At 40.6% G+C, this 16,215-nt stretch overlaps 1 protein-coding gene across 1 annotated transcript in view; it reads right to left on the bottom strand.

Annotated features, from left to right (window-relative positions):
- Positions 1–16,215, bottom strand: part of LOC133243842 (zinc finger Y-chromosomal protein) — a 73,253-nt gene that overhangs the window by 55,792 nt on the left and 1,246 nt on the right. The gene's annotated exons all lie outside the window — the stretch shown is intronic.

Consider the following 16,215-nt stretch of genomic DNA (forward strand, 5'->3'; position numbering starts at 1 on the left):
GACCACTGGAAAAACCATAGCCTTGACGGACCTTTGTTGGCAAAGTAATGTCTCTGCTTTTGAATACGTTATCTAGGTTGGTCATAATTTTCCTTCCAAGGAGTAAGCGTCTTTTAATTTCATGAAGGTACAGGCAGCCCCTAAACAGCCACTATTATTAAGTCCCTATGAAATGATGTATGGATGCCCACCCTTAACTTCTAATTTATTTTTTGATGAGGACACGAATGCACTAAAACATGTAACTGACCTAGGAACAGTTCAATAAGAACTTTGACAATATGGAGAACACAGAACTTGAAAAATCCCTATGTAGGGCTGGAGGACTAAGTATTAGTCCTGGCAAGAGAAAAGGAGTCTAAGCCAGCTATCCAAGAAATGGCACAGGGCCATATAAAGTGGTCCTAGCAAACTCAACTGCTGTAAAAGAGAAGGGTCTACCTGCCTGGGGTCCACAATTCTAGAATAAAACTCTACGGCCTAAAGGAGAGAGAGACAGGGACTGAGATTCCAAAACCAGGAGACAACTATTCCTGTGAACCTATTGAAGACCTCAGACTCTTGTTCAGGTGGAACTGCATCAAATCTCTCTCAAGTAAAACGCATTCTATGATGTTCCTTTTCTTCCCAATCATGTCTGCCTGTACAGCTATTAATCCCTCCCTAAATAATACACATATGCTTGCAAACCACTCTGTTTCTCAACTCAACCTAACCAACCTTGCTGGATCAGCATTAGCTGCAGAAGTTGGGGATATATCCAACCTATCCCAGGGTATCAACAGCCCACCCTTCCAGTCCACCTACATGATGTCACCCAGCGCACCCTGACTGGTTGTGGCATGGCCTTTTGGGTAAAAGGGAAGAAAAAAACCTTCTGCCTTGGTATCAGCAATAGCTATCTATATATGCTCCCACGATAACTGCAATCCCATCCGAGCCCTTGTTTTCTCTCTTTTTGACATTCCCAAGTGACCTTCCCTGTCTGTCTAAAAAGTGATTCCCTAATAGCAATGTCAGTGGGAAATCTGGACAACTCAGTGTCAGGTAACCTTCACTGTCAGAACTGACGGAGAAAACCAGGATCTAGAAATTTCTCCAGGTATTACGATTCAGCCCAAAGTCTGGGAACTAGGAAGTTCAAGCAGAACTGAGATGCTATACCTATCCTGGAACATGAGGCTCTCCTTGAATACTATTAGCCAGCCTCAAAAATCATGTTCTGGACAACCAAAAAACCACACCCATCCATCCTGGTTTCTAAATCAGACAGGCAACTCCAACCCCTGTTACTCCCTTGTGGTGGTCCCCACCCCTGGAAACCTAACCTTATGGTGGGAACCTAAAGGAAATACTCTCTACCTTAGGGACAAATCCCAGAATCCCTCACAACACTTGAATCCTTCCTATATGCCTCACTGCTGCCATTTTTGCAGCAAGTGGAGCGACAGTTTCCTCCCAGCAGCTAAAGGACTGCCCCTTTTCCATTATGCTGTCACCCAATGCACCTTGGTTTCAGTTTTAAGGCAGATGGAAATCCTGTTCCGCTTTGGCCAACCCATTTTGTTGCCAACTTGAACCCAATCATGATGTCTACTTCACATGTAGGGATAAAGTTTATTTATCCCTGCCACCTTTCTGGTCAGGAAGTTGCTCCCTAGGGTATGTCATTCATGAAGATCTGGTCTGAAGTAGTAATACCTCCTTGCCTTTATCAGTACATATCCACCAAAGGATACATGGTGCAGTAGTACTTACCCCTCCTTTTCCTGGCATTAGGACTGACTGCTGGTCAACCCACTCCAGTACTCTTGCCTGGAAAATCTCATGGACGGAGGAGCCGGATAGGCTGCAGTCCATGGGGTCGCGAAGAGTTGGACACAACTGAGCGACTTCACTTTCACTTTTCACTTTCATGCAATGGAGAAGGACATGGCAACCCACTTCAGTGTTCTTGCCTGCAGAATCCCGGGGATGGCAGAGCCTGGTGGGCTGCCGTCTATGGGGTCGCACAGAGTCAGACATGACTGAAGCAACTTAGCAGCAGCAGCAGCAGCCACTAAGAGAACTTATTTACATAAATTTCACCAACTTTTTACTGACACTGCTGTATTTACAGAAAAAACTGTGAGGACCCTCCAACATCTACAATCCCAGTTAAGACTCCCAAGCCACAATGCTACTACAAAATAGTTAGGCCCTAGATTTACTGACTGCAGGGCAGGGGGGCACTTGCCACTATCTCAAGGAAGAATGCTGTCTGTTATAACCAGTCTCAGCAGGGCCAAGCAGGATATCAAGGGGTTTTTGCAACAGGCCACAAAGATACAGGATCTCAGTTCAACAGGTGTGTGGAGTTCTCCTTTTTTCCCTTCTTGGCTCCTGTCATCTCTAGGTCGTGATTACTATCTTATTAGGCCTCCTATTTGGCCCCTGTATACTCCAGCTCCCTACAGAGTTTATCTCCAGTAGACTCCAACAGTTCCAAGCCAAAATGATGTTACTACAAGGCTGGAAGCTGGTTTCAGATATGGAACACCTCAACTAAGATCAGGAAGAGATTCTGCTCTATTAGGGAGGACGATGTCCATGCAGAGCAGGAAGAAGTTATGAAATAGAGACCTCTGCCCCAATTCTCAAGAAGTATCTTGAGTATGAAGCCTCATGGGGGAGTTGTTAGGGGAGTGAAACCACCCACTCTGGTCAGGCACCCTAGTAACCATCTGCATGAGTTATTTTATGATACGAAGTCCTGGTAAGGAATGCAGAACTAGTAACTCATCACCAACCAGAAGAGTTCACAAAAGGTCAAAAGGAAACATCATGTGTCTGACCACATTCCAAGATCCCTCCTGCAACATCCATCCTGGCTGAGCAATGTGTGCCACCAAGAAGGCTTCTAGGAGAAGGCAATGGCACCCCACTCCAGTACTCTTGCCTGGAAAATCTCATTGATGGAGGAGCCTGGTAGGCTGCAGTCCATGGGCATTGCTAAGAGTCGGATACGACTGAGCGACTTTACTTTCACTTTTCACTTTCATGCACTGAAGGAAATGGCAACCCACTCCAGTGTTCTTGGCTGGAGAATCCCAGGGACGGGGGAGCCTGGTGGGCTGCCGTCTATGGGGTCGCAGAGTCGGACATGACTGAAGTGACTTAGCAGAAGCAGCAGCAGGAAGGCTTCTGAGTCAAAATGATTGCCCAGAATCCAGAAACATACCCCATCACCAAACACCTGAGACTGAACCATGTGCAAAGCAGTTCTACTGGGCTCCCTTACCCTGCTGCTCTCTACCTAGGTGCCCTTTTCCAAGAGTCTTTTGCTTTGTCAGCACATGTCTCCTGAGACATTTTTTTCCTACTGTTAGACAAAAGCCCATTCTTGGGGCCCTGAAGGGGGCCCCCCTTCCTACAACAAAAGCATTAACTAGTATTACATTGGATGTCACAGACTCTACAGATACTCTCAAATATTAGATGAACTATGACTTTACACACCACTAAGAAAAACTACTGCTAAGTAAACTGATATAAATTTATCATAGTTTAAAATTTTATAATACATATTGGGAGTTCAGTGTGTGAAAAATTAACAACGTAAATAAATTCATTTAGAATATTAAAACTTTTTCACATCTCATTCAGGGTCCTACTCTGGCTACCCTTTCTGCTCAAAGCTATTCAATATTCATGTTTAAAAATAACGTTCTCCTGACAACAATGTTCATAAATACTCCTTAATTATCATTTGTTGAACTTCCTTTCATGTCAAAGTCATAAACTTTAATGATAGCACTATATTTTTTGACTAAAATCATCATTTTTGCTGAAGTTAAGCAGTTACCATTCAAACTGGAAATTTTGCAATAAAAAGACAATATATTATCATTGTATCATATGATACACTGACTGAAGTATGAAACAATGAAACCACGCTTACTGCTTTTTAACTTCTTTAAACTCTTCGAACAGCAATTTATTCTACTTTCAGTGATAACTATCTGACAGGTAGCAGCAGCATAGCTATTTTCCAATGAAGAGATACAAAATGAACAGTTTCTGAATACTGAGGGTTGTGATAAAGTACATCATGTACGATTTTTGAACCGCAATGATTGTAAGACCATATCAACTGTAAAACACATTTCAATTTCAGAGATGTTGACCTTTAAGGGGGAAAGACACCTCAGAATCTGCAATGCATTCATGCATGTAATACTACAAGGTTGCATAATTAATTTTTGCTCATCAAAACGGTTATAAATTATAACCAGAAATTAATACATTTAAAAAACTGCTATTCCCTAACTCTGTGACAGTTATAGGCTATATAACTATTCCCTAAGAATACACTGTTATAAAAAATATAGTTAACAAAGGTTTGCAAGATACCTATGAAAACCAACATATAGCATGGTATACCTTTAAGCAGCATAAATTTAGATTCTGGAGCCAGATGATAAAATTGAACTCTACCTCCACTAAGATTAAGCATTTCAATGCCCTGAGTTTCAAACTTTTTCATCAAATTTAGGACAAAATATTATGTACTGAGAACACCCAGCTTTATGTTTTCAGTGCCAAGGGTCCAAGCTCAAACCCTTGGTCTGAGAACAAGGACCCTTCAAGGTGCAGCTTGGCCAGAAACAATGCAGGCCACAGACATTATCATAGGGAGTTAATATACGAATTTGAAAAACTGTACTAGTAATGGGAGGCATCCTTGGTGGCTCAAAAAGTAAAGAATTTGCCAGAGACACAGATCTGATCCTTGGGTAGGAAAGATACCCTGGAGGAGGGCACGGCAACTCACTCCAGTATTCTTGCCTGGGGAATTCCACGGACCCAGGAGCCTGGGGGACTACAGTCCATAAAAATCAAAGAGTAGAACATGACTAAGTGACTTAAACCACAACCAAAGAACAGTGCTGACACAGTATGTGTTTAATGGCAAGAGAAAAGATTATAATAATCATGAACAAAATGTCATCAAAGGATATTAAAAAGACTATGGAGGAACTTTCAAGATGGCAGAGAGAAATCTCCCAATAAAAACATCAAAAATTCATCTGCATGTGGAACAACTCCTTCAGAACACCTCTTAACACTGAAGACGACCCCAGCCTTCCAGAAAGGCAAGCCAATCTCCTCAGAATGAGGTAAGGTGAAAAATAAAGATAAAAGAAGACACAAATAATTTCAGGACAGGACCTGCACCTGGGGTAGGGAGTCCTGAAGGATGAAAAGTTTCTGCACACTCAAGTTGGGGGATAGGGGGAGCTTCAGAACCTCAGAAGGCAGTGTAGGTGCCTGGAAGGCAAAAATGGAGAAAACTAACCACAGAGATCACTGCTGAGCAATACTTCTCAGCAGAGAACTGGCTTGCACTCCCGGGCTGGGTACTCAAGCTCAGGCTTCAAACCCCAGGCAGAGGACTAGGGTTGGCTGTTGTGAGGATATTCTGAGGAGCTAGTACGACACAGCTGTTGGAATCCAGGGAAAATCTTAAGCATTCCAGAGAGACAAAAGATCATTGCCATGCAAATGTTCTAATTCCATATGCTTGTAGAATGCAGGACTCAACCTTCAAGAGTACTGTAGGCCGTAGGGCCTCAGTGGACTATGACCCTATAGGTAGATTACGCTAAATCCAGCATGAGTGACAGAGGCAAGACTATATGGACTACAGATTATGATCCTAGAGGAGAGATCACCTCCATGGCCACCTGACAACCGCCAGGGCCAGTGTGTGGGCCTGAGGTAGAGAACAAGAGGTGTGCAATCTTGACTCCAGGGGCCATAATTGTCACCAAGCCGTGAGCCCATACCTTCCTCAGAGCCTGAGGGGCTCAACTCTGCTGACGGACCCACAACCTGCAGGCAACTCCCCTGGGAAGCCAGCCACCTGCCTCAAACCACGGTGACTTCCGGCAGTTCCTGGCCACACCAGACACTACGCACACCACTGTGTCTGCTGTCACCCGCGCTCTCCCCAGTCCAGTTGAGCACCTGAGCCCTAATATGTTGCTGCTTTCACCCTCCTAAGTCTGAGTGAGGAACAGATATTGGAGGACAGTCCAAGCAGAGGCATGCCACAAACCAAGCAGAAAACCAGGGGCTGGCTATGTGAGCAGAGGAGGAAGGGAATTCACTCCTGCAGCAGACGTGGGGGTTAAATCACCACAATTAGCCTTAGACTGTGGACTTTACGGGCAACTGTGGATTTGGGAGCAAGTATAAGCTTGAGTAAGGCAAGATCTGAGTTTGAATTGATGCTACACTGCACACAACAGGTACAGACACCTTCCTAGATACACTGGAGGACTTTCTGAGTAGGCAAATTGGCAGGAGCACACTGTGTGGACAGGTCAAAGAAGAATTATGAGGACATTCTTCTTACTAACATTGTCTACACATTTTTCTCTTTTTTCATATGGTTCTAATGCAGTTCTTCTTTGTTTTTAAAATACTGCATTGGCTTGCCATTCCCTTCTCCAGAGAAGCTTCCAGACCCAGGAGTCAAACCCTGGTCTCCTGTGTTGCAGGCAGATTCTTTACCCTGTTTGAACTACAGGGATGGGGGGATAATATATAATATATATATAATTACATTATCCAACTTTGCGACCCAAAGGACTGCTACATGCCAGGCTTCCCTGTCCATCACGAACTCCTGGAGCCTGCTTAAAGTCATGTTCATTCAGCTAGTTGGTGATGCCATCCAACCATCTCATCCTCTCTCATCCCCTTCTCTTGCCTTCAGTCTTTCCCAGCATCAGGGAACTTGTCCTGAATATTCATTGGAAGGACTGACGCTGAAGCTGAAAACTCCAATACTTTGGCCACCTGAGGAAAGAACTGACTCACTAGAAAAGACCCTGATGCTGGGAAAGACTGAAGGCAGGAAAAGGGGATGACAGAGGATGAGATCGTTGGATGACATTACCAACTAGATGAACATGAGCTTAAGCAAGCTCCGAATGTTGGTGATGGACAGGGAAGCCTAGAGTGCTGCAGTCGACTGGGTCACAAAGAGTCGGACATGACTGAGCGACTGAACTGAACTGATGGAAACCGACAAGTCACTTTCATTAAAGGCATACATGTGCTCATATACACTATAAATTTGTTGCAAATACAAAAAACTAGTAATTTTTTCAACTGAAAAAGCTAAAGGAGAAAGACAACTAAAACAATTCTGAAAAAAATATATAGTAAGATTTTATTACAAAATTAGTTTTAAAAACATTGTGTACAGATATGAACAGATCAATGGCACCAAACTAGAGGAATTTTATACTTGAATTACAAATCAGTGGCAGAAAGGTTACTGCATTAAAAAAAAAAAAAGAATCTAACATCAAAAATATCAAAAAAATTTTCTAGATATGCTAATAATCTATACATACTTTTTTAAAAGAAAACTTTAAAGAGCTGTGGCAGGCAGGAAATTTATTGAAGATGGAAAAAACAAAAGTTACCCAAGATTTCTTCAAAATTATCTATTAAGTTCCACTCAACAAAATGTTTGAAACAAAGCTAAAAGAAACTCACAAACTGAAAGAAGGTTATCTGCAGTATAAGTAATGAGCAAATCACTTTTACACAAACATAAAATTAAAACTTTGAAATCATTAAGAAAAATGTGTCAGTGGAAGGTAGCCAAGATGGAGGAGTAGGAAGACCCTCAGCTCAGCTCCTCTCACAGACACTCCAAAATTTTATCTATTTACAGGGTAAGTATTGATAAGAAAAAACTAAAAGATTAGCTTCCACAACTAAAATAATATAAGGTAAAAACTATGAGAAGACAAGAGAGAAGGGGTGGATATACAGAACCGTCAAGACATACACATATCCAGAAGTGGCAGGATAATCACAACTGCAAAACTAAGGAAGAAAGAACTGAAGCACCACATTAGGCTTCACAGCCAGTAACTCTTGCACTGGGAGTACAAGTATCCAGGATACTTCGCTTTGAAAGCCAGTGGACCTTACTTTAAGGACACCCATAGAGCTATAGGAAATAGACTCCCTTCTTAAAAGGCACAACAGAAGCAGTAGTTTGAAAGAGTTTGAAAGACACCTAGGTCCGAACAGCCTGCTGATACCTAATCTTGGGAGACAACCCCAGAGAGGCAGAAGGCAAATGGGAGCTCAATCTGGAGACATAATCAATGGAGGCACCCATTTTAGGGAGCTTTGTTCTACCATGCAGTAGTGGTGCTGGCAAGAAGCATCATTCTGAAATCTTCCTTCTAGCTTATTAGCACCATGACCTGGCCTGTCCACCAGTCTGGCAGCACCAGTACTTGGAAGTTTCATGCTAAGGAACTAGCCAGGAGGGGACAGAGCCCCACAACCAGGCAACCAGCTACCGTAAAGTTGTTGGGCCTATAGCCGTCCTGGGAACTGACTCCAAATAAGTGCATCAGCACTTAGCATGAAACCCCAGACTGGGAACCCCAAGGGACTTCACAGCCAGCCATCCAGACGAGGGCCTGCCTACACCAACTCTAGGATACCTAAAGTTCTACTACCAGAGACCAGGGACTCAGTTCTGCCCACTATGAACCAGCACCAACCCCAAGACCTGCAATACTCCATAGCTATATGCCCCTATAAAACCAGACACATCTATTGAGTACCCAGCTGTTTCTGTGTAAGACAGAGCCTGGCAAGCAACCAGACCTGAGGCAAGCATCCCTACCAGATGACCCATAGCAGTCACCCTGGCTTAACAAAAGGACTCACATAGACCACAATGGGAGCATGCATACAGCGTATAGTCCTGGTTAACCAGACAGGAGTCAGCTCTGCGGGGATGCATAGAATATCTCCTAAAAAAGTCCACTTATCCAAAGTCAGGAAACATAACCAAACTGCCACATGCAATGAAGTAAAACCTCAAGGGGAACTAAACAAATTGGAGACAGGCAATCTACTCAATAAAGACCCAAGGAAATGATCACAAAGATGATCAAACTTGGGAGAAAAACAGATGCACAAGTGAGAAGTCACAAATTTTTAACAGCCAGGAAATACAAACAATGACCAAACAATAATACAACAATGGTAGAAAGAGTCAACAGCAGATTAGATGATACAGAGAAACTGATGAGCTGGAAGAAAGTAGTGCAAATCACTCATGCTCAACTGAAAAAAGAAAAAGCAATGAAAACAAATAAGGATAACTTAAGAGTCATGTTGGATAACTTCAAGTGTACTGATACTCACATTACAGAGAGTCTCAGAAGAGACTGAGAAAGAGAGCACAGAACATACGTGAAGAGCTAATAGCTGAACTTTCCTAACGTGGGAAAGAAACAGTCACACAAGTAAAAGACACAAATAGAGTCCCATAAAGAATAAACCTAAAGAAGAAAACACCACAAGTTAAAATGGTGAAAGTTAAAGACAAAAACATAGTATCAAAAACAAATCATGGGGCTTCCCTCATTGTCCAGTGGTTGAGACTCCACGCTCCCAGTGCAGTGAACCCATATTCAATCCCCAGTCAAGGAACTAGATCCCACATGCTGCAACCAAGAGTTCACATTCCACAACAAAAGATACCAGTTGGTGCAACCAACTACTGGTACAGCCAAATAAGTAAATATAAACAAGCAAACTAAATAAAACAGTTACATACAAGGGAATTGCCCATGTTTATATGACTAATCTATAATGGTAAGAATAATACAATTGGGAAAAGAGAACCTCTTTCATAAAAACCACTGAGAAAACTGCACAACTACATCCAAAACAATCAAACTGGACTATTCTCTCACATTATGCACACATTAAAAAAACCCTCAGTACTTTTAAAGATCTAAAGGTAAGACCTGAAACCATAAAGATTCTAGAAAAAAACACAGGGAGTAAGCACTTTGACACCACTATTAGTATTTTATACACATATTTTCTATCATATGGAAAGTAAAAAGAAACAAATCTGGAATGACATTACACTCTTAAGCTTTCTCACAACAAAGGAAAATTATCAACAAAATGAAAACGTCCCTAGCTGAATGGAAGAAGACATGTGCAAACGATATACCTGATATGGAGTTAATGTCTAAAATGCAAAAAAAAAAAAAAAGTCACATACCAAAAAAAGGGAGGAAAAAACCAAACCCATAAACTACTCAATCAAAAAATGGGCAGAAAATCTGAATAGACATTTTCCCAAAATACAGTCAACATACACACAAAAAGATGCTCAACATCACTAATTATTAGAGAAAAGGAAATCAAAACTACAATGAGATGGCACATCCATCAGAATGGCTAGTACCCAAAAGACAACAAGTAGGTATTGGCAAGGATGTGAAGAAAAGTGAACACTTTCGCACTGTTGGTGGGAATATAAACTAGTACAGCCACCATGAAGAGAATAATGAAGATTCCTCAAAAAATGAAAAACAGATCTGCATAAGACCCAGCAATTCCACTCCTAAATATTTATTGAAATAAAACACATAATTAGAGGAGATCCATATACCCCTATGCTCACTGTGGAAGTATTTAAATCAGCCAAGTATAAAAAGCATCTAAGTTAATCCATTAGATGAATGGATTAAGATGATGACTGGATTAAGATGTAGCACATCAGCCATATACAAGAACAGAATTAAGTACTTCCATTTGTGACATGTATAAACATAGAGAATATCATAATTAGTAAAACATCACAAATACTGTGTGATTTCACTCTTATGTGGGATCTAAAGAAACAAATGAACAAACAAACAAACAAAAAGAAAAACCGTGACAGAGAAGAGGTAGTTTTATGGGTGAAAGATGGAAAATAGAAGCAAACAGGTGGGGGAGATTAACAGGTAATACTTTCAGCTGCAAAATAAATGAATTATAAGTATGAATACAGTGTGTGAAACAGAGTCAGTAACTGCAGTATCTTTGTGTGGCAACAGACTGTAACAAGACTTACTGTGATGATCACACTGAAATGTAGTGATTAAGCAGAAACATTATAGATTGTGTATCAAGGATCCAACATAGTGTTGCAGGTCAATTATAACAAACTCACAGAAAAAGATCAGAGTTGTAGTTACTAGAGGCAGTAGTTGGGGGAGTGGGAAGTGGACAAAGGCAGTCAAAAAGTACAAACTTCCACTTACAAATAAGTACTAAGGATGTAACGTACAGCATGACAAACATAATTGAACTCTGCTGTACGTTACATATGAAAGCTGACAAGGGACTAAATCCTAATAGTTATTATCAGAGATAAAAATATATTTTTTCCACTTACTTAACTATGTATCTGTGAGATGACTGGTATTCAATGAACTTACTGTGATAACCTCAGAGAAGGCAATAGCACCCCACTCCAGTACTCTTGCCTGGAAAATCCCATGGACAGAGAAGCCTGGTAGGCTGCAGTCCATGGGGTCGCTAGGAGTCAGACACGACTGAACACTTTTCACTTTCACGCATTGGAGAAGGAAATGGCAACCCACTCCAGCGTTCTTGCCTGGACAATCCCAGGGATGGGGGAGCCTGCTGGGCTGCCATCTGTGGGGTTGGACACGACTGAAGCCACTTAGCAGCAGCAGCAGCAGTGATAACCTTCTCACAGTACATGAAACTCTGTTGCCTTAAACTTACACAGTGCATAATAAAACTGGAGGAAGACAAACAATGGGTCATGAATTTAAATGATCAATTCAATCAACAGGTAAAATACCCAGTTTAAAAAAAAAAACAAACATATATATATATATGTATATAAATAAATATACAGCAGCTCCACATGACCAATATTCTGTTGAATGGAAAGTTTAAGCAACATTTCAAACTAATCTATAACTTACTAATGCTAATGTAACATTTGTACCAAAATATTTTCAGAAAAACTGAATTCTCTGTAAATCTAATGTGCAGCTTGAGAGAGGCTGCTGTATTTCTCTATACACTTCCTCTTTGTTCTGCAACACAACTGGTCATATTGGCCTCTGAAAAACGCTACTACACACTACTACACTACAGTTATAGAGGAAGGAGAGTAAAGAAGTAAGTTCTTAGTATTTTTATGAAAAAACGTAAGTTATTCTTTCACAACACCCTAAAAAAAATTAAGATATCCCCAGGGGTTCCTGGACCACATTCCAGAAACCACTAATCTAGACCCCTGTGTAACATTAAGTGTCTTGCAAAAAGTGACTGTGTAACTTAAATAAAAAATACTAAATGAAACATTTAATGGGACGCATTTTCAGTAAGTGTAAAGCACAGACATTGTTTTGGGTATACAATGCCAAGGACATCAACTGCTTCTAGGGGAAAAAAAAGAACTGAGATTGAGGAAAACAGTTTAACTGAATCCTTTAAAAGGACTTATTTTACAAATATATACATATTTTATAAAATGTACTGAAATAAGGCTTCCTTCAAAGCTCAGTTGGTAAAGAATCTACCTGGAATGCCTGAGACCAGGGTTTGATCCCTGGGTCAGGAAGACCCTCCTGGTGAAGGAAATGGCAACCCCCTCCAGTAGTCTTGCCTGGAGAATTCCATGGACAGAGAAGCCTGGCAGGCTACAGTCCATGGCATTGTCAAGAGTAAGACGTGACTCAGCAACTGAATCATCACCACCACTGAAAAATACTAATACTAATGGACTACCTTTTTTCTTATCAGCTTTCCTGGTGGCTAAGACAGTAAATATCCTCCTGCAACGTGAGAGATGGGGGTTCAATCCGAGGATTAGGAAAAGCCCCAGAAAGACGTGGTAACTCACTGTAGTACAAATACCTGTGAAATCCCATGGACAGCGCAGCCTGGTGGTCTACAGTACAAGGGGTTGCAAAGAGTCACACACAACTTAGCCAATAATACTTTCACTTTCACTATATTTCTATCAGGTGATGTGTAGGAGGGGAGTGGAGCAGGGAGGAAAGTCTACTCCTGGCTCCCATTTGAACTAAGTGCTTTCATGAAGTGGACACAGTATTTCCTATTATTTATACCCTGTCAAAAACATAACATACCTGTTAATCTAGTTTATTTTAATTGCAGAACTATTCAACTTTATGTAAATCTCTGCATTTAATCATTCAAATAACATTTAATGAAAATAACGTCAATATGCCAGATCCTTTTGCTAGGGAGACAAGGATGACTATCTGTTACAAGTAGGACTATTTCAAAGGAAACAAAATATGAACCGGGGTTAGAATAAATTTAATAGGAAATTAAAGATGTCTATGTCATTCTATGTGAAAAAGAAGAAAGGCTGGAAAACTAAAGGTCACAAACAGAAATCAAGAAGCAGGAATTGTTTTAGGGATTCCATGGAGAAACAGGTTTCCAACTTTTATAACACTGAGCACCAAACAGATGTCAAATTACATTTTACTGTAGCCATGTTAAGTACACCTGTCAAGAAGGCAAATGAGATACTCAAGAGGCAACTAGAAAAGCTAGGTGAGAAACTTAGGCAAGAATGTAAACATAATAAAGGACAGTAAGCCAGGGAAGAAGACTGGAGGAAACAAGAGAGGACTGATCTCAAAGGAGAGTTCATATTTAGGTTTGGAAAAGAACCATAGCTGACAAAGGAGGAACAACGGAGTTCCTGAAGCACAAAAATACTTATGTGACACACCAATTAATATACTGTGGAACAGTTTTGTATTTGGGAAACAATGAATTCAGAAATATGTGGGATAAAAAAGAAATAAATGATTTTTATAAGATTAGAGAACCCAAGAAAATTTTAAGGAGAAATGAATCAGCAGAATGTTAGGCTAGATATTTGGCAGCAAAAGAAAATGTATGAAAATCTACATAGAAATAGAAGAAAAGTATGAGGTTGAAGAGAACAAACTTTTACATCAAATGTCCATCTACGTTTCTCACCTACTTCAACAAAATTTCAAACACTGAGTTGAAAAAAATTTTTTAAAGGTTACTGCCAATGAGCATAAATAACGCAAAGAAGATTAATTTGTGAGCATATAAATTAAAACATGGTTAGAGAAAGCATTCACAAAAAGCAGTTGATTTTTTTTTTAAGGAAATGTTTTTCTATTTGAAAAACATACATAAATCCAAATAGTTGGCTAATAAAGTGTTCTGCCTATAATCAAAATCTACCCCTTTAAGCAAAAAACATTTTATATTTAATCGTTTCTAATGGAAATACTTTAAAGTAATACACGTACCTGTCTTCTCAATTAAACATATGAGTCTAACATACTCTTAATCTTGAACATCCGTTGTTGCTGTACTGGAACATCTGCTGCTGCTGTACTGTGCAGCATACAGTTCTATCTTCTTAAGAGTTGTTTCTCAGCTGTCAAGATATAAAGCAACTACTTCTACAATTTATGTTTGTCCTTCACACCTCACAAACCAGGCTATATTAGCAACCCGCTTCCCATCTGTCTCAATTAAGTTTCTAAAATTTTCTAAACCAACGGTTCATGATAAATGTGATACTCCTTCTTATAGAAGGAACACCATTGTTGCAAGTCTAGAAAACATGTTTTCTGAAACCTGCGTCTGTAACATTCATAAATTAATACACGAGCCTTCAAGCTTAATTTAGAGAAGAGTAATGATATTTTCATAAACGGAGTTCCTTTCACCAGTGGGAAGAAAGTCTGCACAAGGCTATATGACGCTCATTGTGTTCTCAGGAATTACTCGTTTTTAAACTGACCAAACTACTCCTGTAATTTTCAACCACTGTTAAGTAAAAGTTTGTTCCCTACAGAAGCCTATTTCTGAGCCAAACTTTAATTGGTGCTAGAACTTAGGACAGAAAAAAAAAAAAAAAAAAAAGAAGATGCTAAGGAGAGATGAAATAAACAGCAGCAGTACTCAGTAGTTTTTCTACTAACGAAAACACTAATCAACCTACTACCAGTTTCCATTACTTCTCAACTTTAAAAGTTCTGCAATGATTGGAGTCAGAACTGCTAAATGAACATGAAGCAGAGCATAGCTTTCCATCAGTCTGCAACTTTAGAATGAATCTACTTTTAATAATCTCAATTTCCAGTACTCCCCTACTTACACATCCACTCAAATCAAACTGTAATTTGTGGTGTCTTCTGAACATGGTTCATACTTAACATTTGCCCTTTTCCCACTCGTTAACTCACCTAAAAGTTGCACACATTTTCAGCAAGTAGCTTTGAAAATAGAGAGCCTCTTACTTCAGGAACCCCTTTCTAAAGTTGCAAATGAGGACTTCGTATCCCTATGAAACTCTAGCAGTGAACTCTTGCAAGCATCATCTCATTTTAGAAACTTTGTCCGTCTTTAGTTAGTACACAGCAAATTCACATGCGCTTCATTTTACCAATAAACCGCCCTACCATGAAGTCTAAAGTACAAAACAAAACACAAAAATAAAAATAATTAAAAAAAAAAAAGTACAAAACAAAGCAGCTATTACCGTAAAACTTTTCAAATAAACCGAACTCTAGACAGGAGACTACAAGAACCCGTTAACACTGCATCACATTTATTGTACTTCAATAAGAAAATCCTATTTCCAAAGCTTAACATATAGCACAAAATCAAACTTAAACGCAGTTTTGCAGTAAGTTTCCCAGTTAAGGAAAAAAAGGCTTTAAACGTTGCTTTCCAGCAACTTGCATCTTGTGACCCAGAAAGCGTAGTGAGCCCTTATTTCCCCCATCAAATTTCATTTTTATTATTGAAAAAGGGAGGCAAATTTTGGAAAACCGTATGGAAGGCACTCACAGGAGTCATAAACTACTGTACTTAAGTAAAAAGAACATTTCTGAGATTGTCATTTGCCTTGTGAAGGCCACTGGGTTTAATTACCCTCGGGGAACTACAAACCAGGGCGATAAGTCGCACGCTCGGGCTATGGGCGGTTCAGTCAAAACACAGCGGAAGCAGCCAGCCAATCAACGAACTACAGCAAACAACGCAGGAAGGTGGCGCTGCAGCGGAACGCCATGAGCCCAACCGTCCATCATGGCAACAAGAGGAATGGCCGCTTCCGGGAGCGAGCACGCCCCCTCCGCGCGCAAACGCCTCCGTGCCAAGCCTCTGGCGCCCGACACCGGAGCCGCCGCCGGCTCTCCAACCCCCCCTCATGGGCTGTAACGGAATTTTCTCTTCTGAGGTCGCATTCAAAATGGCGGCTCCCTCTCCCAGCAACCCCCTCAACCGCGCCTGCAACAGGCATAGATTCGCCACCATCTTGTC

Source organism: Bos javanicus, chromosome Y (assembly GCF_032452875.1).
Source record: "Bos javanicus breed banteng chromosome Y, ARS-OSU_banteng_1.0, whole genome shotgun sequence".
Taxonomy (NCBI): Eukaryota; Metazoa; Chordata; class Mammalia; order Artiodactyla; family Bovidae; genus Bos; species Bos javanicus.